At 39.6% G+C, this 6,572-nt stretch overlaps 1 pseudogene; it reads left to right on the top strand.

Annotated features, from left to right (window-relative positions):
- The first annotated feature begins 1,877 nt into the window (after positions 1-1,877).
- LOC139316843 (sialidase-3-like) lies at positions 1,878-5,018 on the top strand (annotated as a pseudogene).
- Positions 5,019-6,572: the final 1,554 nt, after the last annotated feature.

Raw genomic sequence — 6,572 nt, 5'->3', positions numbered from 1 at the left:
CCCCTGTGCTTTAAAGAGATAAAAACCCAATAGAAAATTGATTTCTAAACAACCTATTTGGAAATTTTAAAAAACTAGATATGTTCAATGGATTGGAAAGAAATAAATAGATCCTTTCCCCCCCCCCACCTTCTTTTTTAAAATTTAAGAAAAACAACGAGAATGGATAATAAGCTTTAAAAAAGAAATGATGTATAAATAAAAGGGAAAAAAGGGAAAAAGAAGTGAGAAGAGCTATTTAAATTTGGACTGGACTTTAAATATGATCTGATACTTTTAAAACAAAAAAGGAAAAGAGAAGCCAAGTAAGATAGTTATGTAATTGAAACAAAATGGATACTTATTAAACAATTGGAACTGTGGATTGCAGAGAGACAACTTCTGGAATAAAAAGGAATATTGCAACTTGGTTTTTGCTTTGGAAAATTGTGAACTTTACAGATAACAACCGTGAGAACTTGTGGGGGATGATCTTCTTGTCTGCAAGTGGTTTGAATTTTGGAGCAAAAAGAAAAAAGAAAATTAGAAAGAAGAGAGCACAACTGAACTCTTATAATTGGAATAATATTAACTTAAAAAGAAAAATGGCGCAGGAATTAGAGAAGGAACAAATTGACTTATTTGACTTGGAAAATGGAAATAAGAGAAACCATTAAAATGTTGTACAGAAGACAAAAATTTGAGGATACAGAAGTTGAAATGGAGTATACATAAACGGACAAGAAGAGGAAGATGGAGAAATAAGATACAGAGAAGGACAATAAAGAAGATAAAGACAATGTGATTAAATATGAATCAGTACTGAACATGTGAATAGTAATAATAAAAAGGAGGTTTTCAGAGATTTTATTGGGATTAACAATAATATAATGATGATTACACTGGGATTAACAGTGAATGATAAAAGAATATAAAGTTGGACAATATTAAGGAAAATAAAAAAGTCCAGGACTTGGATTTATAAAATGACTATATTGAGATTAACAATGATAATAGAAATGTGAGAAGAAATAAGTTACAGATATTTAGAAATGAAATATGGATTGAAGCTACCGTATTTTTTGGAGTATAAGACACACCGGAGTATAAGATGCACCTACCTTTTTTGTTTTGTATTTTTTATAAAAAGTTTTTTATTTTTTATTTTTTAGACAAACACACATACAAACATACAATGTATTTTCTTTGAACAGGGTATTTGGCCGGTTCACAAATTTAAACAGTGTTTAGTCATTTCAATTAAATTTACAATTTCTATATTTCCTTTTTGCCATATTTATTCCTCATCTATTTTTTAAAAAAAACCAATATTACCCTTCATCCTCATCTCTAATCTTAATCAAATTCAATTTTTCCCTTCTATTCTATATTATACCCCTTCCCATTGTCATCTATTGTTATATCCATCCTCACATTGGTTAATTATGTAATATTACAGTTGTTCAATTCAAATTCAACATTTTAATATAAATCAATTAGTTATATAACTACCTTTTTTGTATATTAATCAATATGAACATGAATATTCCAATTATTTCCATGCAATCCAATTACAAATCAATTAATTATATTTACCAATAATAATAAACCAAATAATTTCCCCCATATATTCCTCCAAACCACAATTTAACCATTTCTGCTTTCAACACAATATACAATTAATAGTATGTCAATTATTACAATTCCCTAGTTAAATAGAGCTTTCCCCTTATGTTACTCATTTTCACATCTTAAACTCTCCCAACTTGTAGTTTTGTAGTTTAGCTTGTAGTTTTATATACTGGTAAATAATTATATTGTATAACTATATATACAGCAAAATTAGATACTCAGGCTTACCTGAGCATCGTGAGGTAAATCAACACAGCAGGAAGATCATGAGGTAAATTACAGAGCCCACAGAAGAAAAAGGCGGGAGGGGGAGGGAACCTCCCTCTCCACGCCCACACAACCAATCACAGCACAGATTGCTTCATCCCTGAGCCAGCCCTCTCCAATCAATCAACCGCAGCTGTGTGTTATGGATCATTGTACAGCCCCACTCCAGCTCCAGCCACCAAATTTAAATATCTTAACATTTTCCCCTCTCTAAAGAATAGGAATGGAATGGAATGGAATGGAAAATAGAAAATAGAATAGATTACAACAGAGAAGAGAAGAATAGAATAGAATAGAATAGAATAGAATAGAATAGAATAGAATAGAATAGAATAGAATAGAATAGAATAGAATAGAATAGAATAGAATAGAAAACAGAAAATAGAAAATAGAAAATAATAGAAAATTGAATAGATTAGAATAGAAAATAGAATAGATTACAAGAGAGAAGAATAAAGAATAGAAAAGAGAATAGAGAATAGAGAAAAATAGAGTAGAATAGAATAGAATAGAAAATAGAAAATAATAGAAAATAGGAAATAATAGGAAATAGAAAATAATAGAAAATAGAATAGATTACAATAGAAAATAGAAAATAATAGAAAATAGGAAATAATAGGAAATAGAAAACAATAGAAAATAGAATAGATTACAATAGAAAATAGAATAGATTACAAGAGAGAAGAATAAAGAATAGAAAAGAGAATAGAGAATAGAGAAGAATAGAGAGTAGATAGGACAGGACAGAACAGGACAGGACAGGACAGGACAGGACAGGACAGAACAGAACAGAACAGAACAGAACAGAACAGAACAGAACAGAATGAACCTGAACCTGGGGGAGGGGCTCAGTGCCGCCGCCCCCCCAAATGTAAGTCACCCCTCTGCAAAAGTCCCGCAGGCCCCCAGCGTCTGAATATTCCAGTCAAAAGCTTTCCAGGAATGAAAATAGAGTTCAATTGGATTTGTCTAGTTGACCATTCAAAGATGCCACAGCCTTTTAAAAGAAGTGATTTATGACCAATTCTTGCCGTTACAGTTGTTGCAGGATCGGAATTCAGGTGTTTGGCAAGCGGCGTATAGTTACGATAGTTACAGTGTCCCAGGATAAACGAAGGAGTAGGGGGGACATAATAGCAGTCTTCCAGTGTTTGAGGGGCTGCCACAAAATCGAGATTGCAGCTAAAAGGACAAGGGTTAGATTTGGAATGGTGGTCATATTTGCAAATTCAGTCAAGTTATATGAAAGAGATGAAAACGTGGGGCATCAGCAGAAACTTAACGATATTAGAAAAACTTTTATTGGGGACAGAGGACTTAGACAGTATGTTGTTCACTAAGCACTTATTGTTTATAAAGAAAAAACATATAATATATATAAAAAAAGAAATCTGTATGAGCCGTGGTGGCACAGTGGCTAAAATGCAGAACTACTATTTCTGCTACTACTGGCTGGCTGCAGTTTGACGATTCGATTCTGAATGGCTCAAGTTTGACTCAGCCTTCCATCCTTCCATCCGAGGTTGGTAAAATGAGGACCCAGATTATTGGGGGCAAAATGCTAATTCTGTAAACTGCTCAGGCAGGGCTATTAAACACTGTGAAGCGATATATAAGTCTAACACTCTAAGTGCTATTGCTACTACCAGAGAAAAAGTGTTAGAGGGAATTGAAGTTGCCGGAACTTGGAACGAGAGTGACCACGTCATATTGGAATTCATTATAATGCAAACACAAGCAATAGAATATAATCCAACCAGTGTCTTAAACTTTAAAAGAACTGATTGTAACAAACTCAGAGAGAGCTTGGGAAGGATCCCATGAATGAAAATTTTAAAGGAGAAATCAACTAAAGAAGCTTGGGAAACTCTGAAAAATATTACAAAAGCCCAGTCCAGTTCAATACCACTAAAAAAGAAAAACAAGAAAAACAAGCAAAAACCAGCACTCTCAGACCAACTGAGAGGAAAAAAGGGATAGGTATACAAAAAATGGAAAGAGGGACACATAACTGAGGCAGTTAATATCACTTTACAAAGCCCTAGTAAGATCACACTTGGAATACCGGATTCAGTTCTGGTCACCAGAGTATAAAAAAGATGCTGAGACTCTGGAAAGTGTGCAGAGAAGAGCCACAAGAATGATTTGAGGGCTGGAGGCTAAAACATACGAAGAAAAATTACAGGAATTGGGTATGTCTAGTCTACGATGTGTAAGATGCAAAGGAAGGCACAATTTTCTTGTTCTTCATCTGTGTTCTCAACCACATCAGCAACAAACACCAGATTCGGACGAGCAAAAATGTCACCAGGCTGGGCTACATCTTCAGCAAAGATGGTGGACGCACCTGGAGCCCAATGATGGACTTGACCAAACAGGTGATTGGAAAAGATGTGAACAACTGGGCTGCGTTTGCCGTTGGACCGGGCCACGGAGTGCAGCTGAACTCTGGGCGGCTGCTTGTCCCAGCCTACGCTTATTACATCCACACACGTCTCTTTGGACACCCGCTCTGCTGTGGCACCAAACCTCACTCCTTCACTTTCTACAGCGATGACGGCGGGAAGACGTGGCAGAAGGGCCACCTTCTCCGAAAACCACTGCAGGCGTCGGAGTGCCAAATGGCAGAGTTGGTGGACCGGAATAATAGCCCGGTGTTATACTGTAACGCCCGCAGCAGTGACGGATACCGTCTTGAGGTCTTCAGCAAAGACGGTGGATGCCTCTTTGAAGCCCGCTTCCGATCACGGAATCTGCAGGAATCACCCCATGGTTGTCAAGGTAGCGTGGTGAGTTTTCCTTCACCACAACTGGGGTCTGAACCTTCCTTAGCCTCCTCAAAGACCCCCAAATCGTGGCTGATCTTCTCCCATCCCACCAACCGAAAGACACGTGCGGATCTGGGCATCTATTTGAACCCCTGTCCATTGGAGGAAAATTCCTGGAAGACACCTTGGATCTTGAACACGGGACCCAGTGGCTACTCAGACCTGGCTGTTTGCACAGGGGAAGATCCAGTCTTCTTCGGCTGCTTGTTCGAATGTGGAGTATCGACGTCAAACGAAGAGATCGCCTTCCAGTTGTTCAGTGGTGCAAAACTCCTGAAAACTCAGAAAGCATCCTCTGCAGGAAAGAATTAACTTTCTACAAGCCTGGGCCACTTTGGAAAAAGTGCCAAGAAGGGCAACTAAGATGATTAAAGCAGTGGTGAAATGTAAAATTTGTTACTACCGGTTCTGTGGGCGTGGCTTGGTGAGGGGGGGTGTAATGTAACTGGGTGGGCGTGGCCAACTTTTTTTTTTTACTTTTAAAAGCATTTTTTTCTACAACCTTAAGAGGTTGCAGAAAAAAATGCTTTTTAAATGCCTCTGACGATCAGGCAACTCAGCTGGGATCACCAGAGGCTTTTAAAGGCACTTTTTTTTCTACAACCTCTTCGCCTGAAGAGGTTGTAGAAAAAATGCTTTTAAAAGCCTCTGACGATCCCAGCTGAGCCGCGTGATCCTCAGAGGCTTTTTTTTTTTAACTTAAAAGCATTTTTTCGGCCAAAGAGGTTGTAGAAATAATGGTTTTTAAAAGTTAAAAAAAAAAGCCTCTGATGATTGCGCGGCTCAGCTGGGCATGGGATTTTTGCTACCGGTTCTCCAAACCGCCCGCCGCCATCACTACCAGATCGGGCAATCCGGTCCGAACCGGGAACATTTCACCCCTGGATTAAAGGCCTGGAGACAAAAATATGTGAGCAACGGTAGCAGGATTTGGGTTTGGCTAGTTTAGAAAAAAGAAGGACCAGGGGAGACATGATAGCAGTCTTCCAGTATTTGAGGGGCTGCCCCAAAGAAGAGGGGCTCAACCTGTTCTCCAAAGCCCCTGAAGGCAGGACAAGAAGCAACGAATGGAAACTCATCAAGGAGAGAAGCAACCTGGAATTAAGTGAGAAATCTCCTGACAGTGAGGACAATTAACCAGTGGAACAGCCTGCCACCAGAAGTTATGGGTGCTCCATCACTGGAGGTTTTTAAGAAGAGACTGGACGGTCACTTGTCTGAAATGGTCTAGGGTCCCTTGCTTGAGCAGGGGGTTGGACTAGAAGACCTCCAAGGTCCCTTCCACCTCTATTTTGATTCTCTGCACAAATGCACGGGCCCGAACCCCAAAAATGCGATGTGCGCGCAGGCCCCACGCATTCACCCGGCCCCATGCATGTGTGCACCCCTGCGCATGCACGCGCCCCCCACATATGCCATGCACCCACGCATGCGTCCATGGGGCCCCCACATGCGCCCCACCCCCCCAGCGCATGCGCGGCAGAGACCTGAAGACCAGTTGGCCGGAGGGAGGCGCATGTGCGGCAGAGCTGAGCTGCAGAGAGGGCGCTGCGTGCTACCTCTGGCACACGTGCCATAGGTTCTAGACAGTGGTTATAGATACCTTTGTATTTTGCCCTCTCTCCCTAAAGTTCCATCATAATTTCAGTCTGGGAATTATACCATAAAGCGGCCAATTTAGTATGGCTACGTGAGTGGGCCTTATTAAGAGATAAGAGAATTTTACAACTGGAAGGGCACGACCTATCGAGAGGCTGGCATGCCTACCTCTGGGACAAAGGAAAAGGGACAGGGATATACTTCCACCAACACAAAATTAGAGATACATTAATGAAGACATGGAAAGAAATCAGGCATAAACATTAT

The sequence above is a fragment of the Pituophis catenifer genome, unplaced genomic scaffold (assembly GCF_029215685.1).
Source record: "Pituophis catenifer annectens isolate HBS135680 unplaced genomic scaffold, rPitCat1.0.hap2 SCAF_4, whole genome shotgun sequence".
NCBI lineage: Eukaryota > Metazoa > Chordata > Lepidosauria > Squamata > Colubridae > Pituophis > Pituophis catenifer.
The sequence above is the reverse complement of the archived record's forward strand: the minus strand, read 5'-3'. Positions and strand labels throughout refer to the sequence as shown.